Here is a 24,362-nt window from a genome sequence, read left to right on the forward strand (position 1 = left end):
CATTCTACTGTACTGTTGGAGCTAGTAACACAAGACATTCTACTGTACTGTTGGAGCTAGTAACACAAGACATTCTACTGTACTGTTAGAGCTAGTAACACAAGACATTCTACTGCCCTGTTGGAGCTAGTAACACAAGACATTCAACTGTACTGTTGGAGCTAGTAACACAAGACATTCTACTGCCCTGTTGGAGCTGGTAACACAAGACATTCTACTGTACTGTTGGAGCTAGTATCACAAGACATTCTCCTGTACTGTTGGAGCTAGTAACACAATACATTCTACTGCACTGTTGGAGGTAGTAACACAAGACATTCTACTGTGCTGTTGGAGCTAGTAACACAAGACATTCTACTGCCCTGTTGGAGCTAGTAACACAAGACATTCTACTGCCCTGTTGGAGCTAGTAACACAAGACATTCTACTGTACTGTTGGAGCTAGTAACACAAGACATTCTACTGTGCTGTTGGAGCTAGTAACACAAGACATTCTACTGTACTGTTGGAGCTAGTAACACAAGACATTCTACTGCCCTGTTGGAGCTAATAACACAAGACATTCTACTGTACTGTTGGAGCTAGTAACACAAGACATTCTACTGCCCTGTTGGAGCTAATAACACAAGACATTATACTGTAATGTTGGAGCTAGTAACACAAGACATTCTAATGCACTGTTGGAGGTAGTAACACAAGACATTCTACTGTGCTGTTGGAGCTAGTAACACAAGACATTCTACTGCCCTGTTGGAGCTAGTAACACAAGACATTCTACTGCCCTGTTGGAGTTAGTAACACAAGACATTCAACTGTACTGTTGGAGCTAGTAACACAAGACATTCTACTGCCCTGTTGGAGCTAGTAACACAAGACATTCTACTGTACTGTTGGAGCTAGTAACACAAGACATTCTACCGCACTGTTGGAGCTAGTATCACAAGCCATTCTACTGCCCTGTTGGAGCTAGTAACACAAGACATTCAACTGTACAGTTGGAGCTAGTAACACAAGACATTCTACTGCCCTGTTGGAGCTAGTAACACAAGACATTCTACTGTACTGTTGGAGCTAGTAACACAAGACATTCTACCGCTCTGTTGGAGCTAGTATCACAAGACATTCTACTGCCCTGTTGGAGCTAGTAACACAAGACATTCTACTGCCCTGTTGGAGCTAGTAACACAAGACATTCAACTGTACTGTTGGAGCTAGTAACACAAGACATTCTACTGCCCTGTTGGAGCTAGTAACACAAGACATTCAACTGTACTGTTGGAGCTAGTAACACAAGACATTCTACTGCCCTGTTGGAGCTAGTAACACAAGACATTCTACTGCCCTGTTGGAGCTAGTAACACAAGACATTCAACTGTACTGTTGGAGCTAGTAACACAAGACATTCTACTGCCCTGTTGGAGCTAGTAACACAAGACATTCTACTGTACTGTTGGAGCTAGTAACACAAGACATTCTACCGCGCTGTTGGAGCTAGTATCACAAGACATTCTACTGCCCTGTTGGAGCTAGTAACACAAGACATTCTACTGTACTGTTGGAGCTAGTAACACAAGACATTCTACAGCACTGTTGGAGGTAGTAACACAAGACATTCTACTGTGCTGTTGGAGCTAGTAACACAAGACATTCTACTGCCCTGTTGGAGCTAGTAACACAAGACATTCAACTCTACTGTTGGAGCTAGTAACACAAGACATTCTACTGCCCTGTTGGAGCTAGTAACACAAGACATTCTACTGTACTGTTGGAGCTAGTAACACAAGACATTCTACCGCGCTGTTGGAGCTAGTATCACAAGACATTCTACTGCCCTGTTGGAGCTAGTAACACAAGACATTCTACTCTACTGTTGGAGCTAGTAACACAAGACATTCTACTGTACTGTGGGAGCTAGTAACACAATGCATTCTACTGTACTGTTGGAGCTAGTAACACAAGACATTCTACTGTACTGTTGGAGCTAGTAACACAAGACATTCTACTGTACTGTTAGAGCTAGTAACACAAGACATTCTACTGCCCTGTTGGAGCTAGTAACACAAGACATTCAACTGTACTGTTGGAGCTAGTAACACAAGACATTCTACTGCCCTGTTGGAGCTGGTAACACAAGACATTCTACTGTACTGTTGGAGCTAGTATCACAAGACATTCTCCTGTACTGTTGGAGCTAGTAACACAATACATTCTACTGCACTGTTGGAGGTAGTAACACAAGACATTCTACTGTGCTGTTGGAGCTAGTAACACAAGACATTCTACTGCCCTGTTGGAGCTAGTAACACAAGACATTCTACTGCCCTGTTGGAGCTAGTAACACAAGACATTCTACTGTACTGTTGGAGGTAGTAACACAAGACATTCTACTGTGCTGTTGGAGCTAGTAACACAAGACATTCTACTGCCCTGTTGGAGCTAGTAACACAAGACATTCTACTGCCCTGTTGGAGTTAGTAACACAAGACATTCAACTGTACTGTTGGAGCTAGTAACACAAGACATTCTACTGCCCTGTTGGAGCTAGTAACACAAGACATTCTACTGTACTGTTGGAGCTAGTAACACAAGACATTCTACCGCACTGTTGGAGCTAGTATCACAAGACATTCTACTGCCCTGTTGGAGCTAGTAACACAAGACATTCTACTGTACTGTTGGAGCTAGTAACACAAGACATTCTACTGCCCTGTTGGAGCTAATAACACAAGACATTATACTGTACTGTTGGAGCTAGTAACACAAGACATTCTACTGCACTGTTGGAGGTAGTAACACAAGACATTCTACTGTGCTGTTGGAGCTAGTAACACAAGACATTCTACTGCCCTGTTGGAGCTAGTAACACAAGCCATTCTACTGCCCTGTTGGAGCTAGTAACACAAGACATTCAACTGTACAGTTGGAGCTAGTAACACAAGACATTCTACTGCCCTGTTGGAGCTAGTAACACAAGACATTCTACTGTACTGTTGGAGCTAGTAACACAAGACATTCTACCGCTCTGTTGGAGCTAGTATCACAAGACATTCTACTGCCCTGTTGGAGCTAGTAACACAAGACATTCTACTGTACTGTTGGAGCTAGAATCACAAGACATTCTACTGTACTGTGGGAGCTAGTAACACAATGCATTCTACTGTACTGTTGGAGCTAGTAACACAAGACATTCTACTGTACTGTTGGAGCTAGTAACACAAGACATTCTACTGTACTGTTGGAGCTAGTAACACAAGACATTCTACTGCCCTGTTGGAGCTAGTAACACAAGACATTCAACTGTACTGTTGGAGCTAGTAACACAAGACATTCTACTGCCCTGTTGGAGCTAGTAACACAAGACATTCTACTGTACTGTTGGAGCTAGTATCACAAGACATTCTACTGTACTGTTGGAGCTAGTAACACAATACATTCTTCTGCACTGTTGGAGGTAGTAACACAAGACATTCTACTTTGCTGTTGGAGCTACTAACACAAGACATTCTACTGCCCTGTTGGAGCTAGTAACACAAGACATTCTACTGCCCTGTTGGAGCTAGTAACACAAGACATTCTACTGTACTGTTGGCGCTAGTAACACAAGACATTCTACTGTACTGTGGGAGCTAGTAACACAAGACATTCTACCGCGCTGTTGGAGCTAGTATCACAAGACATTCTACTGCCCTGTTGGAGCTAGTAACACAAGACATTCTACGGTACTGTTGGCGCTAGTAACACAAGACATTCTACTGTACTGTGGGAGCTAGTAACACAATGCATACTACTGTACTGTTGGAGCTAGTAACACAAGACATTCTACTGTACTGTTGGAGCTAGTAACACAAGACATTCTACTGCCCTGTTGGAGCTAGTAACACAAGACATTCAACTGTACTGTTGGAGCTAGTAACACAAGACATTCTACTGCCCTGTTGGAGCTAGTAACACAAGACATTCTACTGCCCTGTTGGAGCTAGTAACACAAGACATTCTACTGTACTGTTGGAGCTAGTAACACAATACATTCTACCGCGCTGTTGGAGCTAGTATCACAAGACATTCTACTGCCCTGTTGGAGCTAGTAACACAAGACATTCTACTCTACTGTTGGAGCTAGTAACACAAGACATTCTACTGTACTGTGGGAGCTAGTAACACAATGCATTCTTCTGTACTGTTGGAGCTAGTAACACAAGACATTCTACTGTACTGTTGGAGCTAGTAACACAAGACATTCTACTGTACTGTTGGAGCTAGTAACACAAGACATTCTACTGCCCTGTTGGAGCTAGTAACACAAGACATTCAACTGTACTGTTGGAGCTAGTAACACAAGACATTCTAATTCCGTGTTGGAGCTAGTAACACAAGACATTCTACTGTACTGTTGGAGCTAGTATCACAAGACATTCTACTGTACTGTTGGAGCTAGTAACACAATACATTCTACTGCACTGTTGGAGGTAGTAACACAAGACATTCTTCTGTGCTGGTGGAGCTTGTAACACAAGACATTCTACTGCCCTGTTGGAGCTAGTAACACAAGACATTCTACTGCCCTGTTGGAGCTAGTAACACAAGACATTCAACTGTACTGTTGGAGCTAGTAACACAAGACATTCTACTGCCCTGTTGGAGCTAGTAACACAAGACATTCAACTGCCCTGTTGGAGCTAGTAACACAAGACATTCTACTATACTGTTGGAGCTAGTAACACAAGACATTCTACTGTACTGCTGGAGCAAGTAACACAAGACATTCTACTGCACTGTTGGAGCTAGTAACACAAGACATTCTACTGTACTGTTGGAGCTAGTAACACAAGACATTCTACTGCCCTGTTGGAGCTAGTAACACAATACATTCTACTGTACTGTTGGAGCTAGTAACACAAGACATTGTACTGTACTGTTGGAGCTAGTAACACAAGACATTCTACTGCCCTGTTGGAGCTAGTAACACAAGACATTCTAGTTCCCTGTTGGAGCTAGTAACACAAGACATTCTACTGTACTGTTGGAGCTATTAACACAAGACATTCTACTGTACTGTTGGAGCTAGTAACACAAGACATTCTACTGTACTGTTGGAGCTAGTAACACAAGACATTCTACTGCCCTGTTGGAGCTAGTAACACAAGACATTCTACTGTACTGTTGGAGCTAGTAACACAAGACATTCTACTGTACTGTTGGAGCTAGTAACACAAGACATTCTACTGTACTGTTGGAGCTAGTAACACAACACATTCTACTGTGCTGTTGGAGCTAGTAACACCAGACATTCTACTGTACTGTTGGAGCTAGTAACACAAGACATTCTACTGCCCTGTTGGAGCTAATAACACAAGACATTCTACTGTACTGTTGGAGCTAGTAAAACAAGACATTCTACTGCCCTTTTGGAGCTAATAACACAAGACATTATACTGTACTGTTGGAGCTAGTAACTCAAGACATTCTACTGCACTGTTGGAGGTAGTAACACAAGACATTCTACTGTGCTGTTGGAGCTAGTAACACAAGACATTCTACTGCCCTGTTGGAGCTAGTAACACAAGACATTCTACTGCCCTGTTGGAGCTAGTAACACAAGACATTCAACTGTACTGTTGGAGCTAGTAACACAAGACATTCTACTGCCCTGTTGGAGCTAGTAACACAAGACATTCTACTGTACTGTTGGAGCTAGTAACACAAGACATTCTACCGCGCTGTTGGAGCTTGTATCACAAGACATTCTACTGCCCTGTTGGAGCTAGTAACACAAGACATTCTACTGTACTGTTGGAGCTAGTAACACAAGACATTCTACTGTACTGTGGGAGCTAGTAACACAATGCATTCACCTGTACTGTTGGAGCTAGTAACACAAGACATTCTACTGTACTGTTGGAGCTAGTAACACAAGACATTCTACTGTACTGTTGGAGCTAGTAACACAAGACATTCTACTGCCCTGTTGGAGCTAGTAACACAAGACATTCAACTGTACTGTTGGAGCTAGTAACACAATGCATTCTACTGCACTGTTGGAGGTAGTAACACAAGACATTCTACTGTGCTGTTGGAGCTAGTAACACAAGACATTCTACTGCCCTGTTGGAGCTAGTAACACAAGACATTCTACTGCACTGTTGGAGCTAGTAACACAAGACATTCTACTGTACTGTTGGAGCTAGTAACACAAGACATTCTACTGTACTGTTGGAGCTAGTAACACAAGACATTCTACTGCCCTGTTCGAGCTAGTAACACAAGACATTCTACTGTACTGTTGGAGCTAGTAACACAAGACATTCTACTGCCCTGTTGGAGCTAGTAACACAAGACATTCTACTGTACTGTTGGAGCTAGTAACACAAGACATTCTACTGTACTGTTGGAGCTAGTAACACAAGACATTCTACTGTACTGTTGGAGCTAGTAACACAACACATTCTACTGTGCTGTTGGAGCTAGTAACACCAGACATTCTACTGTACTGTTGGAGCTAGTAACACAAGACATTCTACTGCCCTGTTGGAGCTAATAACACAAGACATTCTACTGTACTGTTGGAGCTAGTAAAACAAGACATTCTACTGCCCTTTTGGAGCTAATAACACAAGACATTATACTGTACTGTTGGAGCTAGTAACTCAAGACATTCTACTGCACTGTTGGAGGTAGTAACACAAGACATTCTACTGTGCTGTTGGAGCTAGTAACACAAGACATTCTACTGCCCTGTTGGAGCTAGTAACACAAGACATTCTACTGCCCTGTTGGAGCTAGTAACACAAGACATTCAACTGTACTGTTGGAGCTAGTAACACAAGACATTCTACTGCCCTGTTGGAGCTAGTAACACAAGACATTCTACTGTACTGTTGGAGCTAGTAACACAAGACATTCTACCGCGCTGTTGGAGCTTGTATCACAAGACATTCTACTGCCCTGTTGGAGCTAGTAACACAAGACATTCTACTGTACTGTTGGAGCTAGTAACACAAGACATTCTACTGTACTGTGGGAGCTAGTAACACAATGCATTCACCTGTACTGTTGGAGCTAGTAACACAAGACATTCTACTGTACTGTTGGAGCTAGTAACACAAGACATTCTACTGTACTGTTGGAGCTAGTAACACAAGACATTCTACTGCCCTGTTGGAGCTAGTAACACAAGACATTCAACTGTACTGTTGGAGCTAGTAACACAATGCATTCTACTGCACTGTTGGAGGTAGTAACACAAGACATTCTACTGTGCTGTTGGAGCTAGTAACACAAGACATTCTACTGCCCTGTTGGAGCTAGTAACACAAGACATTCTACTGCACTGTTGGAGCTAGTAACACAAGACATTCTACTGTACTGTTGGAGCTAGTAACACAAGACATTCTACTGTACTGTTGGAGCTAGTAACACAAGACATTCTACTGCCCTGTTCGAGCTAGTAACACAAGACATTCTACTGTACTGTTGGAGCTAGTAACACAAGACATTCTACTGTACTGTTGGAGCTAGTAACACAAGACATTCTACTGTACTGTTGGAGCTAGTAACACAAGACATTCTACTGTGCTGTTGGAGCTAGTAACACAAGACATTCTACTGTACTGTTGGAGCTAGTAACACAAGACATTCTTCTGCCCTGTTGGAGCTAATAACACAAGACATTCTACTGCACTGTTGGAGGTAGTAACACAAGACATTCTACTGTGCTGTTGGAGCTAGTAACACAAGACATTCTACTGCCCTGTTGGAGCTAGTAACACAAGACATTCTACTGCCCTGTTGGAGCTAGTAACACAAGAAATTCAACTGTACTGTTGGAGCTAGTAACACAAGACATTCTACTTCCCTGTTGGAGCTAGTAACACAAGACATTCTACTGTACTGTTGGAGCTAGTAACACAAGACATTCTACCGCGCTGTTGGAGCTTGTATCACAAGACATTCTACTGCCCTGTTGGAGCTAGTAACACAAGACATTCTACTGTACTGTTGGAGCTAGTAACACAAGACATTCTACTGTACTGTGGGAGCTAGTAACACAATGCATTCTACTGTACTGTTGGAGCTAGTAACACAAGACATTCTACTGTACTGTTGGAGCTAGTAACACAAGACATTCTACTGTACTGTTGGAGCTAGTAACACAAGACATTCTACTGCCCTGTTGGAGCTAGTAACACAAGACATTCAACTGTACTGTTGGAGCTAGTAACACAATGCATTCTACTGCACTGTTGGAGGTAGTAACACAAGACATTCTACTGTGCTGTTGGAGCTAGTAACACAAGACATTCTACTGCCCTGTTGGAGCTAGTAACACAAGACATTCTACTGCCCTGTTGGAGCTAGTAACACAAGACATTCTACTGTACTGTTGGAGCTAGTAACACAAGACATTCTACTGTACTGTTGGAGCTAGTAACACAAGACATTCTACTGTGCTGTTGGAGCTAGTAACACAAGACATTCTACTGTGCTGTTGGAGCTAGTAACACAAGACATTCTACTGCCCTGTTGGAGCTAATAACACAAGACATTCTACTGCACTGTTGTAGGTAGTAACACAAGACATTCTACTGTGCTGTTGGAGCTAGTAACACAAGACATTCTACTGCCCTGTTGGAGCTAGTAACACAAGACATTCTACTGTACTGTTGGAGCTAGTAACACAAGACATTCTACCGCACTGTTGGAGCTAGTATCACAAGACATTCTACTGCCCTGTTGGAGCTAGTAACACAAGACATTGTACTGTACTGTTGGAGCTTGTAACACAAGACATTCTACTGTACTGTGGGAGCTAGTAACACAATGCATTCTACTGTACTGTTGGAGCTAGTAACACAAGACATTCTACTGTACTGTTGGAGCTAGTAACACAAGACATTCTACTGTACTGTTGGAGCTAGTAACACAAGACATTCTACTGTACTGTTGTAGCTAGTAACACAAGACATTCTACTGTGCTGTTGGAGCTAGTAACACAAGACATTCTACTGTACTGTTGGAGCTAGAAACACAAGACATTCTACTGCCCTGTTGGAGCTAATAACAAAAGACATTCTACTGTACTGTTGGAGCTAGTAACACAAGACATTCTACTGCCCTGTTGGAGCTAATAACACAAGACATTATACTGTACTGTTGGAGCTAGTATGACAAGACATTCTACTGTACTGTTGGAGCTAGTAACACAAGACATTCTACTGTACTGTTGGAGCTAGTAACACAAGACATTCTACTGCCCTGTTGGAGCTAGTAACACAAGACATTCAACTGTACTGTTGGAGCTAGTAACACAATGCATTCTACTGCACTGTTGGAGGTAGTAACACAAGACATTCTACTGTGCTGTTGGAGCTAGTAACACAAGACATTCTACTGTGCTGTTGGAGCTAGTAACACAAGACATTCTACTGCCCTGTTGGAGCTAGTAACACAAGACATTCTACTGCACTGTTGGAGCTAGTAACACAAGACATTCTACTGTACTGTTGGAGCTAGTAACACAAGACATTCTACTGTACTGTTGGAGCTAGTAACACAAGACATTCTACTGCCCTGTTCGAGCTAGTAACACAAGACATTCTACTGTACTGTTGGAGCTAGTAACACAAGACATTCTACTGTACTGTTGGAGCTAGTAACACAAGACATTCTACTGTACTGTTGGAGCTAGTAACACAAGACATTCTACTGTGCTGTTGGAGCTAGTAACACAAGACATTCTACTGTACTGTTGGAGCTAGTAACACAAGACATTCTTCTGCCCTGTTGGAGCTAATAACACAAGACATTCTACTGCACTGTTGGAGGTAGTAACACAAGACATTCTACTGTGCTGTTGGAGCTAGTAACACAAGACATTCTACTGCCCTGTTGGAGCTAGTAACACAAGACATTCTACTGCCCTGTTGGAGCTAGTAACACAAGAAATTCAACTGTACTGTTGGAGCTAGTAACACAAGACATTCTACTTCCCTGTTGGAGCTAGTAACACAAGACATTCTACTGTACTGTTGGAGCTAGTAACACAAGACATTCTACCGCGCTGTTGGAGCTTGTATCACAAGACATTCTACTGCCCTGTTGGAGCTAGTAACACAAGACATTCTACTGTACTGTTGGAGCTAGTAACACAAGACATTCTACTGTACTGTGGGAGCTAGTAACACAATGCATTCTACTGTACTGTTGGAGCTAGTAACACAAGACATTCTACTGTACTGTTGGAGCTAGTAACACAAGACATTCTACTGTACTGTTGGAGCTAGTAACACAAGACATTCTACTGCCCTGTTGGAGCTAGTAACACAAGACATTCAACTGTACTGTTGGAGCTAGTAACACAATGCATTCTACTGCACTGTTGGAAGTAGTAACACAAGACATTCTACTGTGCTGTTGGAGCTAGTAACACAAGACATTCTACTGCCCTGTTGGAGCTAGTAACACAAGACATTCTACTGCCCTGTTGGAGCTAGTAACACAAGACATTCTACTGTACTGTTGGAGCTAGTAACACAAGACATTCTACTGTACTGTTGGAGCTAGTAACACAAGACATTCTACTGTGCTGTTGGAGCTAGTAACACAAGACATTCTACTGTGCTGTTGGAGCTAGTAACACAAGACATTCTACTGCCCTGTTGGAGCTAATAACACAAGACATTCTACTGCACTGTTGTAGGTAGTAACACAAGACATTCTACTGTGCTGTTGGAGCTAGTAACACAAGACATTCTACTGCCCTGTTGGAGCTAGTAACACAAGACATTCTACTGTACTGTTGGAGCTAGTAACACAAGACATTCTACCGCACTGTTGGAGCTAGTATCACAAGACATTCTACTGCCCTGTTGGAGCTAGTAACACAAGACATTGTACTGTACTGTTGGAGCTTGTAACACAAGACATTCTACTGTACTGTGGGAGCTAGTAACACAATGCATTCTACTGTACTGTTGGAGCTAGTAACACAAGACATTCTACTGTACTGTTGGAGCTAGTAACACAAGACATTCTACTGTACTGTTGGAGCTAGTAACACAAGACATTCTACTGTACTGTTGTAGCTAGTAACACAAGACATTCTACTGTGCTGTTGGAGCTAGTAACACAAGACATTCTACTGTACTGTTGGAGCTAGAAACACAAGACATTCTACTGCCCTGTTGGAGCTAATAACAAAAGACATTCTACTGTACTGTTGGAGCTAGTAACACAAGACATTCTACTGCCCTGTTGGAGCTAATAACACAAGACATTATACTGTACTGTTGGAGCTAGTATGACAAGACATTCTACTGTACTGTTGGAGCTAGTAACACAATACATTCTACTGCACTGTTGGAGGTAGTAACACAAGATATTCTACTTTGCTGTTGGAGCTAGTAACACAAGACATTCTACTGCCCTGTTGGAGCTAGTAACACAAGATATTCTACTGCCCTGTTGGAGCTAGTAACACAAGACATTCTACTGTACTGTTGGAGCTAGTAACACAAGACATTCTACTGCCCTGTTGGAGCTAGTAACACAAGACATTCTACTGTACTGTTGGAGCTAGTAACACAAGACATTCTACTGTACTGTTAGTAACACAAGACATTCTACTGTACTGTTGGAGCTAGTAACACAAGACATTCTACTGTGCTGTTGGAGCTAGTAACACAAGACATTCTACTGTACTGTTGGAGCTAGTAACACAAGACATTCTACTGCCCTGTTGGAGCTAGTAACACAAGACATTCTACTGCCCTGTTGGAGCTAGTAACACAAGACATTCTACTGTACTTTTGGAGCTAGTAACACAAGACATCCTACTGTACTGTTAGTAACACAAGACATTCTACTGTACTGTTGGAGCTAGTAACACAAGACATTCTACTGTGCTGTTGGAGCTAGTAACACAAGACATTCTACTGTACTGTTGGAGCTAGTAACACAAGACATTCTACTGCCCTGTTGGAGCTAATAACACAAGACCTTCTACTGTACTGTTGGAGCTAGTAACACAAGACATGATACTGCCCTGTTGGAACTAACAACACAAGACATTATACTGTACTTTTGGAGCTAGTAACACAAGACATTCTACTGCACTGTTGGAGGTAGTAACACAAGACATTCTACTGTGCTGTTGGAGCTAGTAACACAAGACATTCTACTGCCCTGTTGGAGCTAGTAACACAAGACATTCTACTGCCCTGTTGGAGCTAGTAACACAAGACATTCAACTGTACTGTTGGAGATAGTAACACAAGACATTCTACTGCCCTGTTGGAGCTAGTAACACAAGACATTCTACTGTACTGTTGGAGCTCGTAACACAAGACATTCTACCGCGCTGTTGGAGCTAGTATCACAAGACATTCTACTGCCCTGTTGGAGCTAGTAACACAAGACATTCTACTCTACTGTTGGAGCTAGTAACACAAGACATTCTATTGTACTGTTGGAGCTAGTAACACAATGCATTCTACTGTACTGTTGGAGCTAGTAACACAAGACATTCTACTGCCCTGTTGGAGCTAGTAACACAAGACATTCTACTGCCCTGTTGGAGCTAGTAACACAAGAAATTCAACTGTACTGTTGGAGCTAGTAACACAAGACATTCTACTGCCCTGTTGGAGCTAGTAACACAAGACATTCTACTGTACTGTTGGAGCTAGTAACACAAGACATTCTACCGCACTGTTGGAGCTAGTATTACAAGTCATTCTACTGCCCTGTTGGAGCTAGTAACACAAGACATTCTACCGCGCTGTTGGAGCTTGTATCACAAGACATTCTACTGCCCTGTTGGAGCTAGTAACACAAGACATTCTACTGTACTGTTGGAGCTAGTAACACAAGACATTCTACTGTACTGTGGGAGCTAGTAACACAATGCATTCTACTGTACTGTTGGAGCTAGTAACACAAGACATTCTACTGTACTCTTGGAGCTAGTAACACAAGACATTCTACTGTACTGTTGGAGCTAGTAACACAAGACATTCTACTGCCCTGTTGGAGCTAGTAACACAAGACATTCAACTGTACTGTTGGAGCTAGTAACACAATGCATTCTACTGCACTGTTGGAGGTAGTAACACAAGACATTCTACTGTGCTGTTGGAGCTAGTAACACAAGACATTCTACTGCCCTGTTGGAGCTAGTAACACAAGACATTCTACTGCCCTGTTGGAGCTAGTAACACAAGACATTCTACTGTACTGTTGGAGCTAGTAACACAAGACATTCTACTGTACTGTTGGAGCTAGTAACACAAGACATTCTACTGCCCTGTTGGAGCTAGTAACACAAGACATTCTACTGTACTGTTGGAGCTAGTAACACAAGACATTCTACTGTACTGTTGGAGCTAGTAACACAAGACATTCTACTGTACTGTTGGAGCTAGTAACACAAGACATTCTACTGTGCTGTTGGAGCTAGTAACACAAGACATTCTACTGTACTGTTGGAGCTAGTAACACAAGACATTCTACTGCCCTGTTGGAGCTAATAACACAAGACATTCTACTGCACTGTTGTAGGTAGTAACACAAGACATTCTACTGTGCTGTTGGAGCTAGTAACACAAGACATTCTACTGCCCTGTTGGAGCTAGTAACACAAGACATTCTACTGTACTGTTGGAGCTAGTAACACAAGACATTCTACCGCGCTGTTGGAGCTAGTATCACAAGACATTCTACTGCCCTGTTGGAGCTAGTAACACAAGACATTGTACTGTACTGTTGGAGCTAGTAACACAAGACATTCTACTGTACTGTGGGAGCTAGTAACACAATGCATTCTACTGTACTGTTGGAGCTAGTAACACAAGACATTCTACTGTACTGTTGGAGCTAGTAACACAAGACATTCTACTGTACTGTTGGAGCTAGTAACACAAGACATTCTACTGTACTGTTGTAGCTAGTAACACAAGACATTCTACTGTGCTGTTGGAGCTAGTAACACAAGACATTCTACTGTACTGTTGGAGCTAGAAACACAAGACATTCTACTGCCCTGTTGGAGCTAATAACAAAAGACATTCTACTGTACTGTTGGAGCTAGTAACACAAGACATTCTACTGCCCTGTTGGAGCTAATAACACAAGACATTATACTGTACTGTTGGAGCTAGTATCACAAGACATTCTACTGTACTGTTGGAGCTAGTAACACAATACATTCTACTGCACTGTTGGAGGTAGTAACACAAGACATTCTACTTTGCTGTTGGAGCTAGTAACACAAGACATTCTACTGCCCTGTTGGAGCTAGTAACACAAGAAATTCAACTGTACTGTTGGAGCTAGTAACACAAGACATTCTACTGCCCTGTTGGAGCTAGTAACACAAGACATTCTACTGTACTGTTGGAGCTAGTAACACAAGACATTCTACCGCACTGTTGGAGCTAGTATAACAAGTCATTCTACTGCCCTGTTGGAGCTAGTAACACAAGACATTCTACCGCGCTGTTGGAGCTTGTATCACAAGACATTCTACTGCCCTGTTGGAGCTAGTAACACAAGACATTCTACTGTACTGTTGGAGCTAGTAACACAAGACATTCTACTGTACTGTTGGAGCTAGTAACACAAGACATTCTACTGCCCTGTTGGAGCTAGTAACACAAGACATTCAACTGTACTGTTGGAGCTAGTAAGACAATGCATTCTACTGCACTGTTGGAGGTAGTAACACAAGACATTCTACTGTGCTGTTGGAGCTAGTAACACAAGACATTCTACTGCCCTGTTGGAGCTAGTAACACAAGACATTCTACTGCCCTGTTGGAGCTAGTAACACAAGACATTCTACTGTACTGTTGGAGCTAGTAACACAAGACATTCTACTGTACTGTTGGAGCTAGTAACACAAGACATTCTACTGCCCTGTTGGAGCTAGTAACACAAGACATTCTACTGTACTGTTGGAGCTAGTAACACAAGACATTCTACTGTACTGTTGGAGCTAGTAACACAAGACATTCTACTGTACTGTTGGAGCTAGTAACACAAGACATTCTACTGTGCTGTTGGAGCTAGTAACACAAGACATTCTACTGTACTGTTGGAGCTAGTAACACAAGACATTCTACTGCCCTGTTGGAGCTAATAACACAAGACATTCTACTGCACTGTTGTAGGTAGTAACACAAGACATTCTACTGTGCTGTTGGAGCTAGTAACACAAGACATTCTACTGCCCTGTTGGAGCTAGTAACACAAGACATTCTACTGTACTGTTGGAGCTAGTAACACAAGACATTCTACTGTACTGTTGGAGCTAGTAACACAAGACATTCTACTGCGCTGTTGGAGCTAGTAACACAAGACATTCTACTGCCCTGTTGGAGCTAGTAACACAAGACATTCTACTGTACTGTTGGAGCTAGTAACACAAGACATTCTACTGTACTGTTGGAGCTAGTAACACAAGACATTCTACTGTACTGTTGGAGCTCGTAACACAAGACATTCTACTGTACTGTTGGAGCTAGTAACACAAGACATTCTACTGTACTGTTGGAGTTAGTAACACAAGACATTCTACTGTACTGTTGGAGCTAGTAACACAAGACATTCTACTGTACTGTTGGAGCTAGTAACACAAGACATTCTTTTTTATTTTATTTTATTTCACCTTTATTTAACCAGCTAGGCTAGCTGAGAACAAGTTCTCATTTACAACTGCGACCTGGCCAAGATAAAGCAAGGCACTGTGGTACAAACAACACACAGAGTTACACATGGAATAAACAAACATACAGTCAATAATACAATAGAAAAAGTCTATATACGGTGTGTGCAAATGAGGTAGGATAAGGGAGGTAAGGCAATAAATTGGCCATAGTGGCGAAATATTTACAATATAGCAATTAAATATTTGAGTGATAGATGTGCAGATGATGAATGTGCAAGTAGAGATACTGGGGTGCAAAGGAGCAAAATAAATAAATAACAGTATAGGGATGAGGTAGTTGGATGGGCTATTTACAGATGGGCTTTGTACAGGTGCAGTGATCTGTGAGCTGCTCTGACAGCTGGTGCTTAAAGTTAGTGAGGGAGATATGAATCTCCAGCTTCAGTGATTTTAGCAGTTTGTTCCAGTCATTGGCAGCAGAGATCTGTAAGGAAAGGCGGCCAAAGGAGGAATTGGCTTTGGGGGTGACCAGTGAAATATACCTGCTGGAGCGTGTGCTACGGGTGGGTGCTGCTATGGTGACCAGTGAGCTGAGATAAGGCGGGGCTTTACCTAGCAGAGACTTGTAGATAACCTGTAGCCAGTGGGTTTTGCGACGAGTATGAAGCGAGGGCCAACCAACGAGAGTGTACAGGTTGCAATTGTGGGTAGTGTATGGGGCTTTGGTGACAAAACGGATGGCACTGTGATAAACTGCATCCAGTTTGTTGAGTAGAGTGTTGGAGGCTATTTTATAGATGACATCACCGAAGTCGAGGTTCGGTAGGATGGTCAGTTTTACGAGGGTGTGTTTAGCAGCATGAGTGAAGGATGCTTTGTTGCGATATATGAAGCCGATTCTAGATTTAATTTTGGATTGGAGATGCTTAATGTGAGTCTGGAAGGAGAGTTTACAGTCCAACCAGACACCCAGGTATTTGTAGTTGTCCACGTATTCTAATTCAGAGTCGTCCAGAGTAGTGATGCTGGACGGGCGAGCAGGTGCGGGTAGTGATCGAATGAATAGCATGCATTTAGTTTTACCTGCGTTTAAGAGCAGTTGGAGGCCATGGAAGGAGAGTTGTATGGCATTGAAGCTCGTCTGGAGGTTAGTTAACACGGTGTCCAAAGAGGGGCCAGAAGTATACAGAATGGTGTCGTCTGCGTAGAGGTGGATCAGAGAATCACCAGCAGCAAGAGCAACATCATTGATGTATACTGAGAAGAGAGTCGGCCCGAGAATTGAGCCCTGTGGCACACCCATAGAGACTGCCACAGGTCCGGACAACAGGCCCTCTGATTTGACACACTGAACTCTATCAGAGAAGTAGTTGGTAAACCATGCGAAGCAATCATTTGAGAAACCAAGGCTGTCGAGTCTGCCAATAAGAATGTGGTGATTGACAGAGTCGAAAGCCTTGGCCAGGTTGATGAATACGGCTGCACACTAATGTCTCTTATCGATGGCGGTTATGATGTCATTTAGGACCTTGAGCGTGGCTGAGGTGCACCCATGACCAGCTCTGAAACCAGATTGCATAGTGGAGAAGGTACGGTGGGATTCGAAATGGTCGGTAATCTGTTTGTTAACTTGGCTTTCGAAGACCTTAGAAAGACAGGGTAGGATAGATATAGGTCTGTAGCAGTTTGGGTCTAGAGTGTCACCCCCTTTGAAGAGGGGGATGACCGCGGCAGCTTTCCAATCTTTGGGAATCTCAGATGATATGAAAGAGAGGTTGAACAGGCTAGTAATAGGGGTTGCAACAATTTCAGCAGATAATTTTAGAATGAGAGGGTCCAGATTGTCTAGTCCGGCTGATTTGTATGTGTCCAGATTTTGCAGCTCTTTCAGAAGTTCAGCTATCTGGATTTGGGTGAAGGAGAAATGGTGGGGGCTTTGGCGGGTTGCTGTGGAGGGTGCCGGGCAGTTGACCGGGGTAGGGGTAGCCAGGTGGAAAGCATGGCCAGCCGTAGAGAAATGCTTATTGAAATTCTCAATTATAGTGGATTTATCGGTGGTAACAGTGTTTTTTAGCCTCAGAGCAGTGGGCAGCTGGGAGGAGGTGCTCTGATTCTCCATGGACTTTACAGTGTCCCAGAACTTTTTTGAGTTAGTACTACAGGATGCAAATTTCTGTTTGAAAAAGCTAGCCTTAGCTTTTCTAACTGCCTGTGTATATTTGTTCCTAACTTCCCTGAAAAGTTGCATATCATGGGGGCTATTCGATGCTAATGCAGAACGCCACATGATGTTTTTGTGCTGATCAAGGGCAGACAGGTCTAGTGTGAACCAAGGACTATATCTATTCCTAGTTCAATTTTTTTTGAGTGGGGCATGCTTATTTAAGATGGTGAGGAAGGCACTTTTAACGAATAGCCAGGCATCATCTACTGATGGGATGAGGTCAATGTCATTCCAGGATACCCCGGCCAGGTCGATTAGAAAGGCCTGCTCGCAGAAGTGTTTTAGGGAGCGTTTGACAGTGATGAGGGGTGGTTGTTTGGTCAGGCAATGAGGCAGTGATCGCTGAGATCTTGGTTGAAAACAGCAGAGGTGTATTTGGAGGGCGAGTTAGTTAGGATGATATCTACGAGGGTGCCCGTGTTTACGGATTTGGGGTTGTACCTGGTAAGTTCAATGATAATTTGTGTGAGATTGAGGGCATCAAACGAAGCATGTGTGTTTAGTGAGTGAGTAGGGATGACCAGGGTTAAGTGTGTGAATTGGACCCTTTTCCTGTCCTGCTAAGTATTAAAATGTAACGAGTACTTTTGGATGTCAGGGAAAATGTATGGAGTAAAAAGTAAATGATCTTCTTTAGGAATGTAGTGAAGTAAAAGTAGTCAAAAATATAATTAGTAAAGTACAGATACTCCAAAAAACGACTTAAGTATTACTTTAAAGTATTCTTACTTAAATACTTTACATCACTGGCAGAGAGCCATAAAGCAGTGGTGTAAGGGCTGTGTGGCGTGTGCTGCATACAAGTTACAGGGTCCAGCGCCCAGTGCGCCCATGACCATGTCTGTCACAGGCCGCCCTTTTGAGAGGATAGCTGTAGACTTAATAGGTCCATTTACAGAGACAGGACAAGGTAACAAACACATTATGGTAGTGTCAGATTACTTTACTAGGTGGTCAGAGGCATATGCCATGCCCAATCAGGAAGCAGTAATAGTGGCCAGTAAACTGGTAGAGGAATTTGTATTGAAGCTAGGCATTCCTCGCTCTATCCATAGCGACCAGGGGTGAAATTTTGAATCTTCTCTTTTTAGAGAGATGTGCCATCTTTTACAAATGAACAAAACACGAACCACTCCGTACCACCCACAACCAGATGGTTTATTGGAAAGAAGGAACAGAACTCTGATCAACATGCTGTCACTTTTTGTTGATGACAATCAAAGAAATTGGGATGAGATACTCCCATATGAGATGATGTCATACAGGAGTAGTGTTCAATCGTCCACGGAGTTCACACCATACAGGGTGCTGTTTGGTACTGAAATCAAATCAAATCAAATGAAATTTATTTTTATATAGCCCTTCGTACATCAGCTGATATCTCAAAGTGCTGTACAGAAACCCAGCCTAAAACCCCAAACAGCAAGCAAAGCATGTGAAAGAAGCACGGTGGCTAGGAAAAACTCCCTAGGAAAAACTCCCTAGAAAGGCCAAAAACCTAGGAAGAAACCTAGAGAGGAACCAGGCTATGAGGGGTGGCCAGTCCTCTTCTGGCTGTGCAGGGTGGATATTATAACAGAACATGGTCAAGATGTTAAAATGTTAAAATGTTCATAAATGACCAGCATGGTCAAATAATAATAATCATAGTCGTTGTCGAGGGTGCAACAAGCACGTCCGGTGAACAGGTCAGGGTTCCATAGCCGCAGGCAGAACAGTTGAAACTGGAGCAGCAGCACGGCCAGGTGGACTGGGGACAGCAAGGAGTCATCATACCAGGTAGTCCTGAGGCATGGTCCTAGGGCTCAGGTCCTCCGAGAGAAAGACAGAAAGAGAGAAAGAGAGAATTAGAGAGAGCATATTTAAATTCACACAGGACACCGGATAAGACAAGAGAAATACTCCAGATGTAACAGACTGACCCTAGCCCCCCGACACATAAACTACTGCAGCATAAATACTGGAGGCTGAGACAGGAGGGATCAGAAGACACTGTGGCCCCATCCGATGATACCCCCGGACAGGGCCAAACAGGCAGGATATAACCCCACCCACTTTGCCAAAGCACAGCCCCCACACCACTAGAGGGATGTCTCCAACCACCAACTTACCGTCCTAAGACAAGGCCGAGTATAGCCCACAACGATCTCCGCCATGGCACAACCCAAGGGGGGGGGGGGGGCGCCAACCCAGACAGGAAGACCACGTCAGTGACTCAACCCACTCAAGTGACGCACCCCTCCCATGGACGGCATGGAAGAACACCAGTAAGCCAGTGACTCAGCCCCTGTAAAAGGGTTAGAGGCAGAGAATCCCAGTGGAAAGAGGGGAACCGGCAAGGCAGAGACAGCAAGGGCGGTTCGTTGCTCCAGCCTTTCCGTTCACCTTCACACTCCTGGGCCAGACTATACTTAATCATAGGACCTACTGAAGAGATAAGTCTTCAGTAAAGACTTAATGGTTGAGACTGAGTCTGCGTCTCTCACATTGGTAGGCAGACCATTCCATAAAAATTGAGCTCTATAGGAGAAAGCCCTACCTCCAGCCGTTTGCTTAGAAATTCTAGGGACAATTAGGAGGCCTGCGTCTTGTGACCGTAGCGTACGTGTAGGTATGTACGGCAGGACCAAATCGGAAAGATAGGTAGGAGCAAGCCCATGTAATGCTTTGTAGGTTAGCAGTAAAACCTTGAAATCAGCCCTTGCCTTAACAGGAAGCCAGTGTAGGGAGGCTAGCACTGGAGTAATATGATCAAATTTTTTGGTTCTAGTCAGGATTCTAGCAGCCGTATTTAGCACTAACTGAAGTTTATTTAGTGCTTTATCCGGGTAGCCGGAAAGTAGAGCATTGCAGTAGTCCAGCCTAGAAGTAACAAAAGCATGGATTAATTTTTCTGCGTCATTTTTGGACAGAAAGTTTCTGATTTTTGCAATGTTACGTAGATGGAAAAAAGCTGTCCTTGAAACAGTCTTGATATGTTCTTCAAAAGAGAGATCAGGGTCCAAAGTAACGCTGAGGTCCTTCACAGTTTTATTTGAGACGACTGTACAACCATCCAGATTAATTGTCAGATTCAACAGAAGATCTCTTTGTTTCTTGGGACCTAGAACAAGCATCTCTGTTTTGTCCGAGTTTAAAAGTAGAAAGTTTGCAGCCATCCACTTCTTTATGTCTGAAACACAGGCTTCTAGCGAGGGCAATTTTGGGGCTTCACCATGTCTCATTGAAATGTACAGCTGTGTGTCGTCCGCATAGCAGTGAAATTTAACATTATGTTTTAGAATGACATCCCCAAGAGGTAAAAAATATAGTGAAAACAATAGTGGTCCTAAAACGGAACCTTGAGGAACACCGAAATTTACAATTGATTTGTCAGAGGACAAACCATTCACAGAGACAAACTGATATCTTTCCGACAGATAAGATCTAAACCAGGCCAGAACTTGTCCATGTAGACCAATTTGGGTTTCCAATCTCTCCAAAAGAATGTGGTGATCGATGGTATCAAAAGCGGCACTAAGATCTAGGAGCACGAGGACAGATGCAGAGCCTCGGTCTGACGTCATTAAAAGGTCATTTACCACCTTCACAAGTGCAGTCTCAGTGCTATGATGGGGTCTAAAACCAGACTGAAGCGTTTCGTGTACATTGTTTGTCTTCAGGAAGGCAGTGAGTTGCTGCGCAACAGCTTTTTCTAAAATTTTTGAGAGGAATGGAAGATTCGATATAGGCCGATAGTTTTTTATAATTTCTGGGTCAAGATTTATTTTTTTCAAGAGAGGCTTTATTACTGCCACTTTTAGTGAGTTTGGTACACATCCGGTGGATAGAGAGCCGTTTATTATGTTCAACATAGGAGGGCCAAGCACAGGAAGCAGCTCTTTCAGTAGTTTAGTTGGAATAGGGTCCAGTATGCAGCTTGAAGTTTTAGAGGCCATGATTATTTTCATCATTGTGTCAAGAGATATAGTACTAAAACACTTTAGTGTCTCCCTTGATCCTAGGTCCTGGCAGGGTTGTGCAGACTCAGGACAACGGAGCTTTGGAGGAATACGCAGATTTAAAGAGGAGTCCGTAATTTGCTTTCTAATGATCATGATCTTTTCCACAATGAAGTTCATGAATTCATCATTGCTGAAGTGAAAGCCATCCTCCATTTGCGAAGGCTGCTTTTTAGTTAGCTTTGCGACAGTATCAAAAAGAAATTTCGGATTGTTCTTATTTTCCTCAATTAAGTTGGAAAAATAGGATGATCGAGCAGCAGTGAGGGCTCTTTGATACTGCACGGTACTGTCTTTCCAAGCTAGTCGGAAGACTTCCAGTTTGGTGTGGCGCCATTTCCGTTCCAATTTTCTGGAAGCTTGCTTCAGAGCTCGTGTATTTTCTGTATACCAGGGAGCTAGTTTCTTATGACAGATGTTTTTAGTTTTTAGGGGTGCAACTGCATCTAGGGTATTGCGCAAGGTTAAATTGAGTTCCTCGGTTAGGTGGTTAACTGATTTTTGTCCTCTGACGTCCTTGGGTAGGCAGAGGCAGTCTGGAAGGGCATCAAGGAATCTTTGGGTTGTCTGAGAATTTATAGCACGACTTTTAATGCTCCTTGGTTGGGGTCTGAGCAGATTATTTGTTGCAATTGCAAACGTAATAAAATGGTGGTCCGATAGTCCAGGATTATGAGGAAAAACATTAAGATCCACAACATTTATTCCATGGGACAAAACTAGGTCCAGAGTATGACTGTGGCAGTGAGTAGGTCCAGAGACATGTTGGACAAAACCCACTGAGTCGATGATGGCTCCGAAAGCCTTTTGGAGTGGGTCTGTGGACTTTTCCATGTGAATGTTAAAGTCACCAAAAATTAGAATATTATCTGCTATGACTACAAGATCCGATAGGAATTCAGGGAACTCAGTGAGGAACACTGCATATGGCCCAGGAGGCCTGTAAACAGTAGCTATAAAAAGTGAGTGAGTAGGCTGCATAGATTTCATGACTAGAAGCTCAAAAGACGAAAACGTCATTGTTTTTTTTTTGTAAATTGAAATTTGCTATCGTAAATGTTAGCAACACCTCCGCCTTTGCCGGATGCACGGGGGGTATGGTCACTAGTGTAACCAGGGGGTGAGGCCTCATTTAACACAGTAAATTCATCAGGCTTAAGCCATGTTTCAGTCAGGCCAATCACATCAAGATTATTATCAGTGATTAGTTCATTGACTATAACTGCCTTGGAAGTGAGGGATCTAACATTAAGTAACCCAATTTTGAGATGTGAGGTATCACAATCTCTTTCAATAATGGCAGGAATGGAGGAGGTCTTTATACTAGTGAGATTGCTAAAGCGAACACCGCCATTTTTAATTTTGCCCAACCTAGATCGAGGCACAGACACGGTCTCAATGGGGAAAGCTGAGCTGACTACGCTGACTGTGCTAGTGGCAGACTCCACTAAGCTGGCAGGCTGGCTAACAGCCTGCTGCCTGGCCTGCACCCTATTTCATTGTGGAGCTAGAGGAGTTAGAGCCCTGTCTATGTTCGTAGATAAGATGAGAGCACCCCTCCAGCTAGGATGGAGTCCGTCACTCCTCAACAGGCCAGGCTTGGTCCTGTTTGTGGGTGAGTCCCAGAAGGAGGGCCAATTATCTACAAATTCTATATTTTGGGAGGGGCAGAAAACAGTTTTCAACCAGCGATTGAGTTGTGAGACTCTGCTGTAGAGCTCATCACTCCCCCTAACTGGGAGGGGGCCAGAGACAATTAATCGATGCCGACACATCTTTCTAGCTGATTTACACGCTGAAGCTATGTTGCGCTTGGTGACCTCTGACTGTTTCATCCTAACATCGTTGGTGCCGACGTGGATAACAATATCTCTATACTCTCTACACTCGCCAGTTTTAGCTTTAGCCAGCACCGTCTTTAGATTAACCTTAACGTCGGTAGCCCTGCCCCCTGGTAAACAGTGTATGATCGCTGGATGATTAGTTTTAAGTCTAATACTGCGGGTAATGGAGTCGCCAATGACTAGGGTTTTCAATTTGTCAGAGCTAATGGTGGGAGCCGTCGGCGTCTCAGACCCCACAACGGGAGGAGTAGAGACCAGAGAAGTCTCGGCCTCCGACTCCGACTCGCTTAATGGGGAGAACCGGTTGAAAGTTTCTGTCGGCTGAATAAGCGACACCGGTTGAGCATTCCTACAGCGTTTCCCTCCAGAAGCCATGAGAAAGATGTCCGGCTGCGGGGACCGTGCGAGGGGGTTTATACTAACGTTACTATCTGTACTTACTGGTGGCACAGACGCTGTTTCATCCTTTCCTACACTGAAATTACCCTTGCCTAACGATCGCATCTGAAGCTGGGCTTGCAGCACAGCTATCCTTGCCGTAAGGCGATCGTTCTCCTGTATATTATAAGTACAACGACTGCAATTAGAAGGCATCATGTTAATGTTACTTAGCTTCGGCTGTTTGAAGTCCT

Source organism: Salmo salar, chromosome 10 (genome assembly GCF_965601325.2).
Source record: "Salmo salar chromosome 10, fSalSal1, whole genome shotgun sequence".
Lineage (NCBI taxonomy): Eukaryota > Metazoa > Chordata > Actinopteri > Salmoniformes > Salmonidae > Salmo > Salmo salar.